Source organism: Macaca thibetana, chromosome 6 (genome assembly GCF_024542745.1).
Source record: "Macaca thibetana thibetana isolate TM-01 chromosome 6, ASM2454274v1, whole genome shotgun sequence".
Taxonomy (NCBI): Eukaryota; Metazoa; Chordata; class Mammalia; order Primates; family Cercopithecidae; genus Macaca; species Macaca thibetana.
In genome coordinates, this window is record NC_065583.1 from 148,834,603 (window position 1) to 148,858,086 (window position 23,484).

General features: G+C 34.3%; 1 long non-coding RNA gene across 1 annotated transcript in view; it reads right to left on the minus strand.

Annotated features, from left to right (window-relative positions):
• LOC126955959 (uncharacterized) overlaps positions 1-23,484 on the minus strand; it is a 123,014-nt gene that overhangs the window by 53,709 nt on the left and 45,821 nt on the right. Inside the window, exons 4-5 of the long non-coding RNA XR_007726208.1 lie at positions 14,297-14,408; positions 8,297-8,504 (exon numbers count right to left, since the gene is read on the minus strand). This is a non-coding gene — a long non-coding RNA (uncharacterized LOC126955959). The remainder of the gene's footprint in view (positions 1-8,296; positions 8,505-14,296; positions 14,409-23,484) is intronic.

Consider the following 23,484-nt stretch of genomic DNA (forward strand, 5'->3'; position numbering starts at 1 on the left):
GTAGCTATCGCTACAGGCGCCCGCCACCACATCCGGCTAATTTTTTTGTTTGTTTGTTTGTTTATATTTTTAGTACAGACGGGGTTTCACCATGTTAGCCAGGATGGTCTCGATCTCCTGACCTCGTGATCCACCCGCCTGGGCCTCCCAAAGTGCTGGTATTACCGTCATGAGCCACTGCTCCCGGCCTGGGCTTTTTTTAAATCTTTTAATTGCCTACTTGTTTTAGCTAGAACCTACAGTACAATATAGAAATGATAAACCTGTGGAGATTTCCGTTAGGACGTATGTTTTCTCATACATTGGTTTTGAAGTAAGCAAGTTACAATAAGCTGAAGGATTTGAGTTGAAAAGAGTCCTCTGGATACTGATGCTTATAGAAAATAATATTCAGAAGAATCAGAGTTAGTGGGAATTATTTTTTGATTAATCAAATAGCAGTCTTCACTAGAGAATTCTATATTTTCTCTCGCTTCTGTAAATCAAAATCAACTGAAGGGCTTCATATTAAAAAAAAAAATTACTGAGTCAAGGTTATGGTATATAGTGTTTCCTTTGTTATTATTACTGTACTCCAATATTTATCTGGCTTACGTTAGGAAATGCAATAAAACTATTTAACTAATTTAATTAACATTCTTGACAGTACCAGAAAAGAATGTGTGGCCCACATTATACCAACCCCTTAAACAGTGATTTTACTGACATTTAACTGGAAGTTAGTTTTAATAGAGGTGTAATTTTTTTTCTCTCCTAAGTAACTAATTTGATTTTATTACTATCATAAATTAGTTAACTGTGCCATCTTCTTTGCATTAACTGTGGGATTGGTTTGAGATAATTTGTAGCCATCTATTAGTAATAGATATGGTAAATAATTTTGACCAAAACATGTTCTGTGTGTTCCCTGCTGGATTTACGTGGTCTTTCCCCTTGCCATTTTTTTCATGCCATTTATTTTCCAAGTGATTTTTCAATGTCTCCTTTTGTACTGTATCTATTTAAGTCACTTTCAATGTTTCCTGAAACTAAGACACCTATAAATAAACAAGAACAAGAAAAAAATCTCAGAAGTACAGAGTATAAACTAACAATCTTAAACTGAAATATATTACTGTTTCTACCTCAGAATGATAAATGCTTTACAAAGGTTGAGGAAACTAATGTCCCATCCTTTTTTTTATTCTTTCTTCCCCCAAATTAGCCTGCCTGTAAGCATTACTGTGGATTTTGCTTGAATTCCACCCTATCTGGGTAATTTACACTGGCCAACGTGCTGCTTTTATCAACATATCTCAAGTTGCAAAATTATCTATATTGTATATGTATATTTTCATAAATAATTAAATATGCAATTGAATTTGATCAGTGAAAAAATATAAAAGGCCTCATCCTTGACAATTAATTTTTTTCAAGTTGTGTTTAGGAAGGTGACGGAGATCTTAGAGTCAGTGAACCAAGTCAAATGGCAAAAGAAGCTGAAAATAATGGAAAGAGCAACAGAAGGAAAAATGATTTTGCCTCAGCACAACCATTTAAATAAATTGAATACACTATCAGAAAGGCAGTGTGCTATTTTCAGGACTTAGAAATTGTCAGAACAGCCCTTTCTAGATTTGCTTCAAGCTGCTGGCAGTCTCATTCCATTCACCCATTAGGCTGACGATGAAAAGCAAGCCAGGTGGCTTATGCATGCATTCAAAAACAAAGTTGTTTTATCCAAATGTGAGAATGGACAAGAAGCGAAAATAGTCCTCTGATCTGCAAATGAGAAAGAGACTTCTTTCAAAAATGAGCTCTCACGCGGAAAAAAAAAAAACCTCTTGAGATACAGAAGAAATTTTTACTTATTCATTTGCCAGGAGAAGAACCTATCTGTATTGCCTTTACAAGATTTTGAAGCTGACATATATAATTTTTAAAAGTATGGAGGTAACATTTGAAAGACTTGCCAATTAACTTTTAATTAATCCTGATGTGTGTCATTTGAAGTCAAAAGAACAATTACTTCAAGATAAAAATATATTTGCTGCTGCCAATGACCAAAACCATAAAAAGAACAAAGCATGGAATTTTGAGTGTGATTATGCACTACAGATGAGGACATGTATCTATGGTTACAGACACACATACACACAGTGTAGAAGTCACTTCTTTGCTTTACAATATTAGCAACTAAAAATTGTAAACTACCTGAATTTTAGAAGATATCCTAATTGAGAACACATCTGATTTAAAAGCCTGTGTTTGGTGCAACACTGACAAAGCTGAATTGTAATGGCCTTATTTAATACTTATAAAATGCTTGGTTTTAAAAGGCAAAGAAAAAAAAATAGAGAGAAAACCATAGTTCTGACTCCTAACTCATAAAACTAAAATGAGTGGCTCTTCTAGGCACACACTTCACCAATCTCCTTTAGTCTCCTCCATTTTACATGGACCAGTTACGCCTTCCAGACAGAAATGATCATTGCTTGCCCTATTGGAAGTGTGAGCACATAATAACATGAGGACATTTGGAAAGGTGGAAAAATAGTATGCCAAGAAAGAAAAAGAAAAAGAAGAACTCCAGACAGGATTTGCGGAAGGGAAATAATTTATTCTATTGTTGGTTTAAGGCTTGCAAATATGATAATTCATGGACATTTGGAATTATGGTTCATACTTGAAACCTAATGGTTGAAGAAAGGAAAAAATACCACAAGATCTATTTCATAATATTAAAATACTTATTTCAAGCATTTTGGAACAAGTTCAATAACTAAACTGTTCTTTAAGAGAACGAAGTTAAACAGTAATTTAGGGTCAGATGTTTAAGCGCTTTTGATTGTTAAAAGGTTAAACGAGTTGTGAGTGTGCACCTTGTTCTAAGACTGCATTATGCAAGACATATTGAAATTTTGATTCTGTCACTCTGTACCTTTTGATCTGTCTGCCTGTCCTTTGTCAAGACAAGTGCAATTCTAAAATCCTAACATGGAACTGTTGAGAATTTCTGTCTTGTCTATTATTGTACTGTATTATGGGAAGCTTTCTCCATCTTTACATCAAGTAATGGAGGGGGGGGAACCTGTATATTTCTCGGCTGTTTCAATGTCATAAAAAAGACTTGAAACTTTCAAACAAGGCTGGAAACTTAGGAGCTTGAGTCCAACACCTCTGGGTTTACCATTTAACCATTCCCCGCTGAGGTTTTACTACCTTTCTAGGGCACAGCTAGGAATCAGTGCCATCATCACTGGTAGGAATCACAGGTGTTAGCCATTTCTTTATTATTGGGAATTTCTCGCTTTATAGTTACTTCCCCCACATTCTCTGCTTCCTTTCAGTCGCTCCAGAACATCCTGTATTCTTCCCTCTCTGCATTGGACATTTATGAAAACAAAATGTTCGTTTAATTGAAGGTTCTCCAAACTCTTGGAGGACAAAGAATTACAAATCTCAAATATATGTAACCTCAGGAAGAAAAAAAACAAGGAAAGGCAAATAATAATTTAATATTTTATTAAGTGGTCCTGCCACAAATATAACTTGGAAATACGCTTTCGTTCCAGAGTCCCAAGTTGCCAGATTTCATATTTGGAGTTTCATGGGATTGTTAAGCGCTAAGAAAACCTGAGAGTGCCTAAGTTCTACCCAATTTACTTCACTATATTATCTTTACTTTAGAAATTTCATAAGGACAAGGAATTCAGCCATTAAAAAATAAAAGCAGTAGAACATAGGTTAGAGTGAGGTTTCTAACTCACGTGCATTGCTTTCATACTTCACTGCTTTAAAAAATCACATTTATGCCCACATATGCACTCAAGGTCACAATGCATAGCTACTGTATATTACAGGCATTTTCCATAGATATTGTGATACCAGTTTTAGACCAATACAATAAATATCACAATAATGTGAGTCACACAAATATTTGGTTTCCTATCGTATATAAAAGTTATCTTTACACTATACTGTAGTCTATTAAGTATACAATAGCATTATGTCTAAAAAATGTACACACTTTAATCAAAAAGGACTTTATTGCTCAAGAATACTAACAATCACCCGAGCCTTCAGTGAGTTGTAATCTTTGCTGGTGGAGGGCCTTGCCTTGATCATAATGGCTGCTATCTACTTGGGGTGGTGATTGCTGAAGGTTGGAGTGGCTATGGCAATTTCTAAAAATAAGACAACAATGAAGTTTGCCATGTCAACAGACTCCTCCTTTCATAAAAGATTTCTCTAAAGAATGCAGAGCTCTTTGATAACATTTTACTTGCATTAGACACTCTTTCAAAATTTGAGTCAGTCTGTTCAAACTCTGTCAATGCCTTATCAACTAAGTTTATGTAATATTCTAAATTCTTTGTAGTCCTTTCAACAATGATCATAGAATCATCATCAGGAGTAGAATCCGTATTATGAAACCATTTTCTTTGCTTATTCATAAGAATCAACTCCTCATCTGTTCAAGTTTTATCATGAGACTGTAGCAATTCAGTCACACGTTTAGACTCCGTTTTTAATTCTAGTTCTCTCATTGTTTCCACCACATCTGCAGATACTTCCTCTACTGAAGTCCTGAAATTCTCAAAGTTATCTATAAGGGTAGCAATCAACTTCTTCCAAATTGTTGCAAATGTTGATATTTGATTTCCTCCCATGAATCACAAATGTTTTTAATAGCCTCTACAATGGTGAATCCTTTCTTATTGAAGTATAAATCATAGAACGGAAGGATTTCAATTAACTTTGCCCTCATCCATTAGAGGAATCACTATGGGAACTATCACCTTACAAAATGTATTTTTTAAATAAAGAGACTTGAAAGTTCAAACTACTTCAAATGAGATTATGAGAAATGTGCCACTCTTCCTTTTGCTTGAACACTTAGGGATTATTGTGGAGTTATCAATTAGTCTAATGTTAATATTATTGTGTCTTAAGAAATAGAGAGGCCTGAGGGTAAGGAGAGAGATGTGGGAGCTGTTAGTTGGTGGAGCAGTCAGAACACCAACAATTTATCAATTAAGTTTGCTGTCTTACATGGTCATGGTTCATGGAATGCCAAAACAATAACTGTAGTAACATCAAAGATCACTGATTACAGATTATCATAACAGATACAATAATAATGGAAAAGGTTAAAATGTTGCCAGACTGATTAAAATTTAACACGCAAATATGACATAAGCACATGCTATTGGAAAACCATTGCCAAAAGACTTGCTGAACCTAGGGTTGCCACAAACCTTCAATTTGTAAAAAAGCACAGTATATGCAAAGTGCTAAAAAAGTGGAGCACACTAAAGCAAAGCACAATCAGATGATACATGCCTGTATATTACAAAGCCATCTCAATACACTACTCCATGATTAACATTTCATTTAGTAGCAAAAGCCTTTTGAGGCATTTTTGGTGCTGTTTAAAGCATTTTTGTGCTGATTTCTGTGACTAAACACTTCTGATCAGTTCATAGCAACATACGTTAATGTTGAAAATTACTTCTCAAGTAGGAAAAAATAATTCAAGGTCCAAGAGAATATGGGCTCCTTTCTAAACTCAATGGCTGTGTTTTGGCATCAAAAATCCAATTGTGACCATTCATGAAAAATAGATGAAAAAATATTTGTTTAAAATAAAAATTATAGAAGGTTTACAGGTATACTCACATAATTATCAGTGTATAAGTATAGTTATGCATGCATGCATAATTTCCAGTTTGTAATAGTAAACCTGCAAAGGCCATAAAATAAATTAATCAAAATCAGCATCATTTATTTTCTGTGGAGTTTTGACCATTCTCTTGGTTTTTGTTTGTTCATTTTTGGTGTTCAGAAAGACAAGTTTTTAATGAATTAATCTATTTTTCAAAGAGCAATTTTGCTCTTTGGGAAACTCCTGTTTTCTTCTAAGCCCATTCTATTTTATATTGGTTTTAAAAAGTATTATATTTCATGCACTAGCACATTTTAAACAATGACTGTAAAATATGAAGAAATTGCAAATCACAAATGAATGTTCCATACAAAAGTATTTCTTTTCTTTTATTATTAATGTGAAAGGATTCTTTGTGGTAAATGTGTCAGAATATCTTGATTATAATTAAGTCAATTGTTTAGCTTAGTTTTATATTCAGGAACGTGAAAAATGTGGACGTCTGACTGTTTAAATGCAAATCTATAAGGAGATAAATCCTCAGCAGCATACAGCATACTTATTTCTGGCAGCATTACTATTTTTAGTGTTTAAAAAAAATAGCTACAACTGAGGATATAAATAGAATTAATAATCTGATGATTTTAGTCCAGTGGTTTAAAAAATTTAACAGTTTACAGATCTTGTTAGTTTATACCAATTTCATCAGGGAAAAGAAAGTCAAGAGTCTCATCAAAATTAATTTTACCCAATTACTATGTATAGTTCTTTACAATAGAAAAGAGATGACCTGTTATTTATTATGGTTTGCTTTGTGATAAGAATGTTCATTGTAAAGTGATTTTTAATTTTCAGAGGCTGTTTAATTTGCTGCCCTTGGATTTAGTATATGAACTGCCTGATCAGCCTCTTACCCTTTAAAGATAAGGGATTTACTACTTTGAAAGTTTGGCTATCTCAACTGCAGAGCTAATGAAAAAAAAATTTGTATGCTCTAGGCTTTTATGTTATTAACTGCTGCTTTCTGAAGTCTATGGCACTGTAGGAACTAGAAATAAAGAAGCATCAGTGTATTCACGTAAAAGTATAAATCATAGAATCATACGGAACGAAAGAAATGCAGACCTTTTTTTTTCTCCAATGATCAACCAAAACCAACTCCATTTCACAAGCAACTATGAGAAAATCCTTAAAAATCTGATTAAACATATTAATTAAGGAGGTCAAAAATTTTTATCTAGGTTTTATCTGCTTTGAGATAAGTAGAGAGAAAGTATCTTCATTTTTATCAAAACGTTTATTTTATTAATCACATTCACATGTGAATGAGTTATTTGAATATGTTAATTAAATCTTCTAATTCCAGTTCACTGAGAGTCATAAGACAGAAGTTTCAAAGGACAACTATTGAGATATAACTGATCCTTTCTCTCACTTATCACTCCCTCCTCCCCATTCAGCGGGTGACCAAAGTCTTTAAATGTTTCCTTTAAACTGGTTGCTTTTTTACCAACCTCACTGAGTCAGTCACTCCTCAGGAACTATCAGACTGCATGAATCAGCCAACTGACCTTCTCGTACCCAGTCATCCACATTTCAGTCCATCCTCCATGCAATTAACTTTCTAAGGTAGAAAGCTTATGGAATTCTTCCTGGCCAGGTTACCTTGAACAAGGTCAGCCGCTCGTAGTCTAAAGGCAACTTCCACATACCTCAGAAATGTCTTAAATATAAACTCTATAGTAGTTATAGTTCTGTTTATTTGTCCTCCCTTGGAAGTGATTTTAACTAGAATTAATTGTTCTTCCCTCACACCCTCCCTACAAAATGTCTTTCCAGTGTCTTATGTCTGTGACTCTTACTATATTCATTCTTTAAGGTCCAGAAGAAATGTCACCTACCAAATGAAGCTCTTCTTATAAAAACCCTCCATTAATTAATTTAACTAATCCCCCAAAAAAGTTATTCATACCTTTAAAAAATCTAGTTAGAGCTCTTTTAATGAGATAAATAACCTATTTTATGTTATTGAATGACTTGCTTAGGCCTTTAGGACACAGCGTCGTAGAAGATTGATAGAGGCTTATATAATGTATGACTAAATTTTATCGTATTTTATAATCCTTTCTTCTATAAGCCATCTTACTTTCAAGATGTATTTTGCATGTAGATTTTGTGATCTCATTAATTATCTCAAGTGATATTCATATTTTTTCAGATTAAAGTATATTTAGGCCTAGGACTAATATAATAAAGGTTCTAACTGAGCTATATTTGAGGATCATCTAAACATTTATAAACAGGTATGGATGAATGTGCAGGGAGATTAATTAAAAATACAAATAACATATAGATTAAATATAAAAATACTTGCTAAACATATTTTATATTAAATAATATATTTACACACATTCATATGGTCATATCAAAACCAGAAACTTAGTCCTGATTGGTCTCAAGAAGCCTATTCTCTATTTTTAGAACAATCCCCTAGTCTTTAAATGACTATTTCACATCATTTTTCACCTTAAACTGCAACCAGCTTTTTTTCTAACATGTCTCTCAGCTGAAGACCTTACTCTCAATCTCAAGAAAATGCAAGTAATCAGAAGAGAGCTTTCATGTGCTCCAATCTCCACACCAACTTACCTTTATTGCTAAGCACATGCTTAGTTCTCTCTCCTCTTATCACAGATGAACTCTTCAGTGGAAGCTAACTCTTCTCCACTGCATTAGATTGCATCCTTTCCAGCTTACTCATGTATATTGCTTCAGCAATTGCTCTCCTTCAGTCTGCACTGGTTTCTCCCTTCAAATGAATCATTCCCTTCAGCATGCAAGCCTATTCCAATGCCTCCTAGTTTTGAAAAAACAAACAAACAGACAAAAATCACACACCAACACACAGATGATTTTCTTAATTCTACTTCTCTCCACAGTAACCCACCTCTTCTCTTTTATGGCAGACCTTTTTAAATGAATTGTCCATAAATTATGTGTTATTTCCTCACTTTTTAGTCTGTTTGGAGCACACTGTAATATGTGAGCATCACACTAACCCACCAACAAAGCAACCAAATTCACATGTTCTTTAAGAAATTTTCTGCCTCTTCTTTCTTCTATAAACTATATTTTCATGGCTTCATTACATGTTTCCTAACATTACTTGCAATGGGTTCACTCTTACCTTCCCAATTTTTTTTTCACCCTTACCTTCCCAATTTTTTTTTTCAGTCTTCTTTGCTTTCTCAATACCTCCCTAACTGCCTACCATTTGACTAGGTTCAGTATTAGTCATACTCATTGCATGATTCATCTCACCCAGTTACAAGGTTTAGTGTCTACAGTGATGGTGCCCAAGTGTGTAACTCCAATCAAGATATCTCTCCTCAACTCTACATTAATTTTCCCAAAGCCCTACTGGGCATCACTACTTGGAGGTTCAACAGATATACTAAGCTTGTTAGGTCCAGAACACATGTCCTGATCGATATCGTGTCAAACCCCAAACTGCTTTGGTTGTGCCTTCCCCACCTTAATAAACAGCAACTCCAATTTTATAGGTACTAAGACAAAAATGTGTAATAATTGTTGTTCCTTTCTTTCTCTTTTATTGCACATCAGCAACTACTGTAGGCTGTAACTTTAAAATCTACCCAGAATCGAGCCACATCTCACTATATTTATTACTATGATGATTCCACTCTCCCATGTTGTGTTTTTTGTTTATTAGCAAGAGCCTTTACCAAATTGCCTTCATGTTTCTCAGATCATTAGAGAGTTTCTAAAAATGTAATCCTGTTAAAACATCGGTTATTAACTAGGGGATATTTTACCCCTTAATGGGGGATACTTGGTAATGTCTGGAAGTATCTTTTGTTGTCAAAATTAGGGAAAAGCTAGCGGGTACAGGCCAGAGATGCTGTTAAACATCCTATTATGCATACGGCAGCTCCTTGCAAAAAATAATGATCTTGAAAAAATTACATACAGAAATTTCATTTGAAAATATGTCACACCCTTTGCAAGACCTTCCATAGACTTCTCATCTCACTCTGAATAAAAACATCTTTGAAGTGAATTGCCTACAATGCCCCACAATACCTGGTCCTCTAATACATCTCTGATTTCATCCTCTCTCTTGACGTGTCACTCTTCGCCAGCCATAGCGGTCTCTTTGAAAAGTTTCAAACAAGTTCCCATATCAGTTTCCATAATTTTGCATTTTCTTTCCTCTCTGCTTGCAATATACTTTAAACAGGTAATTATATGACTGGCATGCTCCCTTCATGTAGGTGTCTGCTCAATATTTTCTTTATAGTGAGGTCTTCTCCCATTATCATGTATAAAATGTCATTCTCCAATACCAGATATCCACTCATATAACTGGCTTTGGCTATAACATTTCTCTGCTTTACTTTTCTGCATAGATACTTCCTTGAAATATTCACTCTAAAAAAAGTTCACCTCTAAAATATAAATGTGAGGAGGTTAGGGACAGTTCTCTTTCTCTCTCTCTCACTCTCTTTTTACTTTAATACCACTTATGAGAATGCCTGAACTAGAAAGATATATTTAATAAATACCTGTTGCATGAATGAATGCATAATCTGATTGAAAATTTATGGTTGTCTATCTGTTGACAGAGCATTAGATTATACTTTGCTTAACTGGAATCAAGGGAATAAAACATCAGTTTTGAACTGAAGAGTTTTGATTCCTCTCATATTTTATTTTGATTACATGAAAGTAGAACATCTAATAAGTTCCTTATCAGTCAAAGAAAACATGGAACACATCAATAAAACAGACACCAAAGGGCATGGAGACTAAGGGAGAAGAATTTAAACGTTTTTTCATTTTCTCCTTTACTTTCTATTGATAAGTAATTATGGGGGTTAGTCCTCAGTTCTTTGATTTGCTTTAAACCAATTTGAAAAGGAAAAAAATCCCTGAAACTTTAAAGACAAGTTATATTAATCAGTAAAGTGTAGATCATAAATCCCTTATGCATATCCATGTGCTGTAAACAGCTAATTCCAGATATATCTAAATTCTAAGCATAAATTCCAAGTTGTTATGGCCGAGTTAGCTTACTCAAGCTAGCTCATCCCCTCACTCATTCCATCTTTGTTTCTTGGTTTATTTTGTAGCAAATATAGAGAAATCAGGTCAGTTATTGCACTAGAGTTTGAAATACAGTTCATCTTGGTATTTTAAGGTTGTGAGTTACACAGAGCCTAGTTAGAAAAACCACAAATATCAATATGAGATATGTAACATGTAGGATAGTTGGCTACAAGTTCAGCTAATGCTATTACAAACTAGCTTGCACTAAGAAAATGTATTTCACAATACAATAAGTAAGAAAGATAACTATTAGAGATGGTTGATAGTCTTAAGGATGGGAATTATTACCTTCCCTCTGTTTTGTTATTGTATGGATCTTCATTTTTAGGTTAGCTGACATCCTTAAGCGTTCAATATAACCCTAGGTACAGACGGATCCTTTTTGAATATGTCTCTTTTAGAGGAAGGAGACCTCTCCCAGTAGCTCCTCCACCACTAAACCTGGTTTCTTGTGAGATCAAGATTTGGCTAATATGGCAAAATCAGTCACTAGTGAGGCGAAGAGGTTGTTTGGTTTAAATAATTCATAGTTTTCCCTGAAACAGATCTTTTCAAATATATGGTTCTGTTAGCAAGTAAGAATGAGGGAATGATGATTGAGAGAATACAGACAGTATATACTACAAGAGATTTGTCTTTGTTGGAACCCAACATTATTTATTTGCCCTTGTCCCAACCTTTTATGCCTCTGGCACTGCAGTGCCTTCATGGTGCTTTTTTATTACCCAGTGCTTCCTAATGTAACCACACAGGCCTTTTCTTGGCTAAAATGCTTCATATTTCTCAAATCTACCTTACTTATTTTTATTATTCATTATGAAAACATACTAATTTTTCAAAAATGTTAGGACTTACCTTAGAAAGTAATGCAATTCAGATAAATCATATCATTATGAAAATAATTGAGAAGTTATATCAATTTTTTCTTGACCTCTAAGCTTCTGGGTATTCCCCTGTTACATACTTATGTTGAAGTCTAAGTCTTTTGCCTCAAACTCATAATGCATTCTCTTGGTTTAACATGATTCAGCCTACTATTTTAACCAGGAACATAGACTTTTGTGATAGACCTAAGTCAGGGGCTCAAATCTAACCCTAGATTTATGGCCTTTAGCCAATTGATGAATTTATTAAACCTCTGTTTCATCAATTAGGAACAACATATGAAACTTCAAGCCCTTTCATGATGCATATGAAATGCTTAGCACCATGCTTGATACCTAGCAATGGTTCCCTTAATTATTGTTTTTCTGTTATTAGTGTTATCATTACCATAATTACTCTAAAATCTCCAGCACCTATAATAAAATAGTATTCAGGCACTTCAAGAGCTCTGTAAATGTGGTTTATACAAATAAATTAATTAATTTTACAGAAAGGTAAGATAAGAGTTATAGTCTATAATTTGTTCTAGAATTTTGAAAAAGAAAGAAAACTGTAAAATTTAGCTCATCCTGAGAATGTCTCAACCCATATTGTAAATAGAACATAAAGCTGGGGTTGATTCAATGTCCAGGATTTTCTGATTTCAGAAAATCTCACATATAAGATGAAATGTAGGAGTAAGTTGTGCACAGGAATGTGAAATGTGGGATGACAATGAGACATCTAGTGTTCCTTGTTTCTTTCCACTCTTTTTTTCTTTTTTTACCCTTCCTTCCTCCCTCCCGCATTTCTCTCGCTCTCTCTCTAAAATTTCTCAAGATTCTCAGCAGACTTGCATTTCTTTGAAAGCGACACTTGCAGAAGCTAACTCCAAAAAGACCAAATTTATCTGACTTTATGTGTACTACATCGTCAATTGCGTTAACTGTTTATTAGTTCTGCCTAATCACCACACAGTACAACCTGCAGGGAATAATCTGGACATCTGTTTAAATACGGTGGATTGAATGACACATTTATCTCTGATACATTTAGAAAACAAGTAAAGTATATTACAGGAATAGATAAAAGAACAGAGAATAGACAATCAGGCAACAAACACAGCGATGTCCTTAATGTTCTGGAGTGAAAAGCAAGTGAGAGCATGGTAACTGATGTAGCACAGCTGAGAAAGAGAACACTTCTCTGCAGATGAAGCTGCTAATGAAGAACAAGTTGGTATTTCAGAAACCAGAGGTACGCAAGTTCCACTGAAGGCAGAAATCAACATGTAGGCAGGGGAAATGGATAGGACTGAACACAGGAGAAGTGATTAACATTTTTTTCTGGTAGGCAAGATTCTGAAAATGTACAGGTCCCCAAGATTTTCCACCCTAATTCAGGGGACTTTGAAAACAACAGTGAGATATCATGCCCCCTAATGTGCAGTGTTTCACAGCAAAGGAATCTTGACAATGTTATTAGGATTACTAATCAGTTCCTCTTAAACTAGGGAGTGTAACCTGGATTACCCAGGTAGACCTAATCTAATCATACTAGATTCTTAAAAGCAGAGGGTTTTCACTTACTGGCAGTAGAAAAGGAAAGCAGAGCTTTGAAGCATTATCTGTATCTGATGCTGGAAGGGGTTATGTGCAAGTGATGCACGTCGGCTTTACAGCTGAGCAGCCTCTGCTGCCAGCCAGCAAGTAACAAGAGACCTCACTTTCACCCTCACTTTCACAAGTTCTAGGAACTGAATTTGGCCAATAACCAGAATAAACTACAAGCAGATTCTTCAGTCTCCAGATAATAGTTCAGTCTAGCTGACACCTTGATCTAGCCTGCCAGATATAAGCAGAGAACCCATTGAGCTTGCTCAGATTTCTAAGCTAAGAATGGAGGGATAATAAATGGGTGTCAGGTTATTAAGTCTATGATAATCCATTATGTGGCAGTAGAGAAAAAACAAACAAACAAACAAACAAAAAATTACTTCTGATCTAGCCCAGCCTGGTGGCAGTGTAGTCCTAGTTTCTCTGGGGACTGAGGTGAGAGGATTACTTCCGTCCAAGAGTTCAAGTTCAGCCTGGGCAACAAGCAAGCCTCACCTCTTAAAAAAATAAATTAACTAAACTGACTAAAACATTTGAATTCAGCAATGAGATCACCTCTCCCCAGTCACAACAGGGATTTATTCTCTGAGTTTCCACCATGAAAGGAGGAGGAAGGAAACACCCATTTGAGTGTCTTGGGAGGAAATAGTCATATTCCTTCCTCATTAACTAGACAGCAAATCACACCAGTTGATGAGGCTAATCAACTCACAAAGACAATTTTTTTTATTGGAGAAATGGGGTCTTCCTACTCAAACTCAAGGTCTATAGTCCACTATCAATTCTTATTGAGCAGGGGACCACTTCTTTCTAATCCTATTTTTTGTTTTCATATAGATAGAATTTTAGTATTACAATGTTCTTTGACCTCAGTCCTCCTGTTTAGTCATCTCATCAGAGGAGGGATGATCTATTCTCATTCATGGATGTGGAAGGAGAAATTGCACATGAAATACAACCCCATCCTCCCCATTTTTCTGTTTGGGAATCAAACTGCAGGTATTCTCCAGTTCCATCTTTTCAGCTTTCAATGGCTCACATCAAGCAGAGGACCTGATGTTTCCTTAGCAGGCTGTCTGGGTCTCAGGATGGTATGTGGGATGAGAGAAGTGATTCTTTTTAATTCCGGTCCTTATTCTCAGGAAGTCCACCTGAAAAAGATGTAAGGCACATTCTCTTAAATTATTTACACAGCAATAAATATATTTTGATCATCCAACTGCTCTTTTGAGTAAATTCTCAATGATTTCAACACATAATTGGGAAATTAACGGAGGTATTACTTATTGACATAAACCCAAAATGATGAATCTACACCCTCAATTAACTATGTATAGGAGACCTAAGAATATATGAAATTTGGTTAACACAAATAGCATGAAGAGGAGAAATAGGTGAGGTCCAGGAGATCTAATTAGGAGGAAATTGTGATATTTTTAATTTCACTTGTGCCTGACCATCATAATATAGCAAGAGGTATTAGTTGTTGGTAGTTTACTAATTTTCTGTCTTAGGCATTTATTTCTGTTTGCATATTTTAACCACTGAAGGAAAAGATATTAAGCAGTAAAATTGCATGTAAAAAGATAAATTCCTCAATAATTTGAATTACAATTTAATTTTTTTATTTTTTGCAACATTCTCCAAGTATTATCACAAACTCTGTTTTTTAATAAATCTGTTCTTTTTTTTTTGAATTATTTATTTCTTAAAGTACTCCTAGATCTCTTGAACTCTTTCAATGTAAACACTCTCAAAAAAGAAAAGGGTGAAGATAAGCAAATTATTCAAATTAATATAATAGAAAACACTCAAGAAAGAATGACTATGCAAAATTTTTCAAATTTTTTAATTTGATTAACTGAACATGGATCAAGGATAGAAATATATTAAAAGAACAAGTTTACTGACTCAGAAAGGGTTATCTATAAGTTGTTATTTTTCAGCATTACTGTCATTTTTATGATCTGCTGAGGTTAGTTCACAAAATCTGTTTTTAACTATCTGACTCTTAGGATTTATTGCCCTTAGGAATTTGGCAAAATTATCTGCTTTGGTTAGGTACTGATAATGTACTTAGGCCCAGAACTTCAGTTCAAAGCTGATACGTGGCAATGTACAGTTTTTCTCAAATTTCTTTTGGAACATTTCTGGATAGAATATAATTAAATTCTTATTATAACTGTATCTTAATGTACTTTTCTATTCTACGTTAATTCTTTATCCTAAAGGATTATTTATCTTTATTACTATTGAATCTCTTTGATAAAGCAGGTTAATTATTCCAATGGCTGTGTTCTTATGCAGTTTTATAATTTTATATGTGCCTTCATAACAACCTTTATCTGATTAGATCACCACTATCTGTTTAAATTAATGTCTTTTGCAATCTGTCCTTGAGGTCAGCGACTATTGCTTGTTTATATTTTTATCACCATTATCTAACATCATGCCTTGGACAAAATAGTTGAAAAATACTATTACGTTAAATTATATAAGGTGTTTGTTTAAAATAGCCCACTTTAACATCTTATCTTTGGTCTACAATGGCCACAAATTGGGTTATAGTGGCATCAGAAAATAATATTAGTAGAAATGTAACTGATCAACATTGAACATTCCTTTTTCATCTACTCTCTGCTGAGATTAAAATACTATATTATATGGAAACTAATTTTTCCTGCTAATATGATTCTTATTTACTCTATTTTTCTTCTTAATAACAGATGGACAAAAAATGTGTGCTTGCTAGATTTTCGAGAAGTAATATTTTATTAATACAAATCATAAAATCGATGGAGCACAAACATTAAAATATCACATTAATCAATAAAATTCAAAGATACTTTTTGTTTATTCTATGACACATGTATATCATTAAGGATAAAATCAAAAGTTATCCCTACTGCAAATCAACACAAATAGTAGTTTTTAATGGTCTATAACCTTAAGTGAAGTACAGCAAGCATTATGAGACAGGTAGTAAGATGCCTAGGAAATATTTCCAACGCAAGAATTAACATGTGGTTAGAGGCATGGAGATAAATCTGAAATATAAAGGGCTATAATATATGTACACACTGTAATGTAAAACTCTAAAGAGTAAATAAATGTAAGACAGCTTTATAAATAGAATTTTCAGAGTCTATAATCTTATGTATTCAAAATGGTTGTATTGGGTCTTATTGGTACATTACACAAGACAGTCACATGATGTTCAGTTTTTAGCATTGTGTATTTTTTGTTATTTGCCACATTTCTCTATTGTTAAGGTTCACAGCCTTGCAATTGTCACTCTGTAATTATGTTCTCTGCAATTCCTAGCAATAACTCTGTAATTTTATTTTATCCCTCTTTTATAGATGAATTCTCAAGAGTTTAAGTAGCTTGCCTAAATTCCTTAACTTGAACATGACTAAATTTGGGTTTTAAATCAAATATGTTTGACTCAAATCTTCAAGCACTTTTCTTTCTACTATGTCCAAGAAGTGAGAATTCTACTTTTCAATTAAAAAGGAGCATACAGATTAAGAAAAAATATTTTTTAGCCATGTAGTTGATAAGAGATTAATATCTAAAGTATATAAAACACTTACAAAACTCAATAGAAAAAACAAAAACACCCAAAGGAAAAAACCTAGTAGCTCTTTTAAAAAATGAGCAAAGGACCTGTATATACACATTAGCAAAGAAAACAGAAAAGTGGCCAACAGATACACAAAAAGTGCTCACTAATGATTAGTGATGACATCACTAACCATCAGAAAAATCAAAATCACAATGGGATATAATATTACTTTACACCTGTTGGAATGGTTATCTAAAAGACCGAAAAGAACACGTGTTGGCTAGAGTGTGGCAAAAACGCAAATGTTGTACACTGTTGGTGGGAGTGTAAATTGGCACAGCCATTATGGAAAAGAGTATAGAAACTCTTAAAAAAAATTAAAAATAAGACTACCATATAATCTAGTAATCTTTCTGCTGGGTATATATCCAAGGGTGATAAAATCAGCACCTCACAGAGATGTCTGCACTTGTATGCTCATTTCAGTATTACCCATAATCACCAAATATGGAATTAACCTAAGCCCTCATCAAGAGATGAATGGATAAAGAAATTGTGATTGCATATGAATACTATTCGGTTTCATTTGCTACAACATAGATGAACCTGGAGGACTTCATATATGTTAGATAAAACAGGCCAGACACAGAAATACAAATAACTTATTATCTCATTCATATGGGGAATCTAAAAAAAACTCAAATACGTGAAAAGAGAATTTAGAATGTTGGTTATCAGGCTTGGAGAGAGAGAGAAAAAAAGGGAAATGTAGTCAAAGAGCACAGACTTACAGTTAAGTAGGATGAAAGAGTCTGGAGATCTAACTGTTCAGCAGAAAGACTACGGTTAATAACATTTATTCTGTATTGAAAACTTGCTAATAAGAGTGTATTTTAGGTGTTCATATTACAAAGAGAGATCATTATGTGTTAATTTGCTTGTATGTATAAGTAACATCAAGCTGTACACTTTCAATATATACAAGAAAAATAAATTTTCAAAAATAATCTCACAATTTCCACCTATGTTATCATTTTAAAGATTTTTGGATCATAAAAAAACATAGAAAATCAGGAATGAGATACCTTGTGGAAGTAATCCATTTCTATAAAGTATTTGACTTTTGTATACAATATTTGCAGAAGTTGTCAGTCTCTCAGCAGAGAATTTTAATAACAGTGTACAGCAGTAATTACATCTAGGTATATTTCAACATAGTCTCAATATTGGAATGGTTATTTTAAATCAAACTCTATGTGTATATAATTTTCATGCTGCATTTCTTAGAAACAAAGATAACCTAGGTAACTGTTCTAAATAGTGTCTTACCTCTCAGCTTTCTTCTTAATGTATTGGGCCCTATTTAAATAAGTGAGATCCAAAAAAAAGAAATTTCCTTAGAATTATTCTTTGTGACTTATTGAGAATAAAAACATAACTAGAGACAACTCAGGCAGTCCAAAGTGTTCCAGAAGTCCCACTGGGAGATCCAAATGATTCTGATTACTGTGGCTAGGTGAAGTTTCCAGGACACCAACAGGGAATGACCCAGGACATTTACAGTTATTTGGAGCCAATTGTAAGTTTCCAGAGAGATTGCATTGAAACAACAAAATCGATAGTCTTCTCACTTCAAAATGTACCTCTCAGGAATCTGGGGGCAACCTACTGCCTTATGATCAGGCAAGATGAGGTTCTCATAAACAAATGTCCTGGTATTGTTTTCTCATCCTGTGTTTCTCTCAATATTTCTCCAAGATAAGAGCATTAGCCTGATCTCTTGAGAACCGGACTAGTGTGCTAATGACATGTTATTACAATTTGAATTCTTGTGGAATTGTACTCTAATTTACCACAAATTAATGTGAGACTCTGTCTTTGTCTTACTCTACTTGTGCTGCTATAACAAAATATTGTAGACTGGGTAATTTTTAAAGAAAATACATTTATTTCTCACAGTTTTCGAAACTGAGAAGTGCAAGGTCAAGAGGACAGCACCTTCAGTTGTCTGCTGAAGACTGCTCTATGATTACAAGATGGCGCCTTGTTGCTGCATCCTCTGGAGGGGAGAAGCGATGTGTTCTCACATTGCAGAGGCACAAGGCAAGCAAGCCCAACACTGCTGCTGCCTGAAGCTTCCAAATCCCACTCATGAGAGACGACCCCTCATGACCTAATCACATCTTAAAGGCCCCACCTCCTTGGCCACTAAGTTTTAACACCTGAGTTTTGAAATGGACATATTAAAAGAATAGCAAACCTTAATGCAGATTAGAATAACTGTAAAGCAAATAAATGTTATTTGCTTGCCTAAATTCCTTAGCAAAAAAACGTAAATAAATGTTATTTGCTTTACAGTGATAATCCATAATAAATTTACAGCCACCTAAAATTGCTGGTTTAAATTGCTGTTTTCATCCCCAACCCCTTTCTCTCTTATCCCTCCCTCCTTTTTCTCCCTCTCTTCTAGAGACAGGGTCACACTCTGTCACCCAGGCTGAAATGCAGTGGTATAATCATAGCTCATTTCAGTCTCGGCCTACTGGACTCAAACTGTCCTCTTGCCTCAGCATCTTGAAAAGCCGGGACTACAGTTAAACGCCACCTTGCCTTGCTATTTATTTTATTTTATTATTTATTTTATTTTGTGTATATGTGTGTGTGTGTGTGTATATATATATATATAAATAAAATCTATATAATTTTTCCATAGTTATTGGGGTACAGGTGGTATTAGGTTGCATGAGTAAGTTATTTAGTGGTGATTTGTGAGATCTGGGTGCACCCATCACCCAAGCAGTATACCCTGCACAATATATGTTGTCTTTTATCCCTCACCCCCTTCCATTCTTCCTCTCAAGTCCCCAAAGTCCATTGTATCATTCTTATGCCTTTGTGTCCTCATAGCTTAGCTCCCACATACCAGTGAGGACATAAATATTTGGTTTCCCATTCCTGAGTTACTTCACTTAGAATAATAGTCTCCATTCTCATTTAGGTCATTGCAAATGCTGTTAACTCATTCCTTTGTATGGCTAAGTAGTATTTCATTATATATATATATATATATAAATATAAATATATAAATATATATATTTACATATATATGTATACACACATATATGTATATATAAATATATATACGCATACATATATATATGTATACACACACACCACAATTTATTTATCCCCTCATTGATTGATGGGCATTTGGGTTGGTTCCACGATTTTGCAATTATGAGTTGTGCTGCTATAAATGTGTGTGCAAGTATCGTTTTCAAATAATGACTTCTTTTCCTCTCGGTAGATACCCAGTAGTGAAATTGCTGAATCCAATGGTAGTTCTACTTTTAGTTCTTTAAGGAATCTCCACACTGTATTCCATAGTGGCTGTACTAGTTTACATTCCCACCAGCAGTGTAGAAGTGTTCCCTGATCACCACATCCATGCCAATATCTACTTTTTTAAAAAATATTTTGATTATGGCCATTCTAGCAGGAGTAAGGTGGCATCACATTGTGGTTTTGATTTGCATTATCCTGATCATTAATGATGTTGAGAATTTTTTCGTATGTTTATTGGCCAATATCTTCTTTTGAGAATTGTCTGTTCTTAAAAGACAATTTCATGTCCTTAGCCCACTTTTTGATGAGACGGTTTTTTTTTTTTTTCTTATTGATTTGTTTGAGTTTGTTCTAGATTCTTGTTATTAGTCATTCATGAGATGTATAGATTGTGAAGCTTTTCTCCCACTCTGTGGGTTGTCTGTGTACTCTGCTTACTGTTCTTTTGGCTTTGCAAAAGTTGTTTAGTTTAATTAGGTCCCAGCTATTTATCTTTGATCTCATTGCATTTGCTTTTGGGTTTTTGGTCATGAAATCCTTGCCTAAGTCAATGTCCAGAAGAATTTTTCCAATGGAATCTTCTAGAATTTGTGTGGTTTGAGGTATTAGATTTAAGCCCTTAATTTATCTTGGTTGAATTTTTTATAAGGTGAGAGATGAGGAACCAGTTTTATTCTCCTACATGTGGCTAGCCAATTATCCCAGCACCATTTGTTGAAAAGGGTGTCCTTTCAGACTTCATGTTTTTTTAGCTTTGTCAAAGACCAGTTGGCTATAAGTATTTGGGTTTCTTTCTGGGTTCTCTATTCTGTTCTACTGGTCTATGTGCCTATTTTTATAAAAGTACCATGCTGTTTTGGTGACTATGGCCTTATAGGGTAGTTTGAAATCAGTTAGTGTGATGTCTCCAGATTTGTTCTTCTTGCTTAGTCTTGCTTTGGCTAGGCAGGCTCTTTTTTGGTTCCATAGGAATTTTAGAAGTGTTTTTTGTTGTTGTTGTTTGTTTGTTTGTGGGTTTTTTTTGTTTGTTTGTTTTTCTAGTTCTGTGAAGAATGATGGTGGTATTTTGATGGTGATTGCACTGAATTTGTAGATTGCTTTTGGCAGTGTGGTCATTTTCACAATATTGATTCTACCCATCCATGATCATAGAATGTGTTTCCATTTGTTTGTGTCATCTGTGATTTCTTTCAGCAGTGCTTTGTACTTTTCCTGGTAGAATTCATTTGACTCCTTTGTTAGGTATATTCCTAAGTATTTCTTTTTCAGCTATTGTAAAAGGGGTTGAGTTCTTGATTTGATTCTTCAGTTGGTTGCTGTTGGTGTATAGAAGAGCTATGGATTTGTGTACATTAATCTTGTATCCAGAAACTGTGCTGAATTCTTTTACCAGTTCTAGTGTTTTCAAGGTAAATGATCGTAAGGTCAGCAAACAGGGACAGTTTGACTTCCTCTCTACTGATTTGGATGTCCTTTATTTCTTTCTCTTGGTCTCATTGCTCTGGCTAGGACTTCCAGTACTACGTTGAAGAGAAGTGGTGAGAGTCGTCATCCTTGTCTTGTTCCACTTCTCAGAGGGAATGCTTTCAACTTTTCCCCATTTAGTATTATGTTGCCTGTGGGTTTCTCATAGAAGGCTTTTATTACATTAAGGTATGTCCTTTGCATGCCGATTTTGCTGAAGGTTTTAATCATAAAGTGATGCTGGATTTTGTCCAATGCTTTTTCTGCATTTATTGAGACGATCATGTGATTTTTGTTTTTAATTCTATTTACGTGGTATATGATATTTATTGGCTTGCATTTGTTAAACCTTCCCTGCATCCCTGGTATGAAACCCACTTGATCATGGTGCATTTTCTTTTTGTAATGTTGTTGGATTTGGTTAGCTAATATTTTGTCAAGGGTTTCAAATTTTTAGTACAGAAGAGGCCTCACTATTCTGCCCAAGCTGGCCTTGAACTCCTGACCTCAAGCAATCCTCTGACTTGGCTTTCCAAATTGTTGGGATTACAGATATGAGCCACCACACCTGGCCTAAATTGTTTTCTTGCATTGAGGTTTGTCAAAATTTTTCTTTATTTTACAGTTAAATAACAAAATGGAGGACTTTCATTAATATGTTTTATTTAAGTAAAATCTTTATGTATTCAACCTATCATTAAGATTTTTTAGTATTCTGAGTATTTCAAGTGAATATTTCCCGTACATTTTATTTTTATTTTATTTATTTGTTTATTTATTTTTTGAGATAGAGTCTCACTCTGTTACCCAGGCTGGAGTACAGTAATGCGATCTCAGCTCACTGCAACCTCTGCCTCCCAGGTTCAAGCAATTCTCCTGCCTCAGCTTCCCGAGTAGCTGTGATCACAGCCGTGTGCCACCACACCTGGCTAATTTTTGTATTTTTATTAGAAATGGGTTTTTGCCATATTGGCCAGGCTGGTCTCAAACTGCTGACCTCAAATGATCCACCCTCTTTGGCCTCCCAAAGTATTGGGATTACAGGCATGAGCCACTGCGTCCGGCCTCCCATGTGTTTTACTTATTTAAGTAAGTATTAATTTGCTTATCAAAATGTATTCATTCAACTCAAAAATTTAAAAAATACATATATTAAAAAGAAGTTGGCCAAGAGTGGAGGCCTTTTAGAAAATATTAGATGAATGTATTAAAATCTAATGCCTGAATAAGAGGCCCCATGTATGGATTTGCTTTGCTATGGCTTTGTGAGCAGAGCAGTGAGACAGACATAGAAATAACCAATTTGTTTGCATGTACTGAACACGGAACATATGGCAGAAATTCCCTCAATGGGGAAAAATAAGTAGCATCAGTTTTACATTTTTCGTTTGTTTTGTCCTCCATAAAATAATTACAGTGCAAACTTTACAAGGAAACTGCTGAGTACATTCCATTGCTGATTAACAGATGTCAGCTACGTTATAAACCTTTAAGTGCATTATTTGTCAAAGGTCATTTAATTGTTATTTAGAGCATTTTTAAATCATATATTATTTTAACATATATGTGGTGTGTATAGAAGCTGAAAGATTTAGTATACACCTCCTCATCAAATAACCTAGTTTAACATAAAACATATGTTGTTTTGATAGGCAATCCATGTTTATTTCACAATCTTTTTCTGAGATGAATACATTCAAAATGTATTGATCTTCACTAGACTAGTTTTTATAAAATATATCTCTGAGTATCTCAACATGTCATAACAAAATCAATATAGTCTTCTGTTTCAAAAATGTAAATCTTTTTATGTAGATTTTTTAAATTATTGGGAGTCCAAAATACTTTTG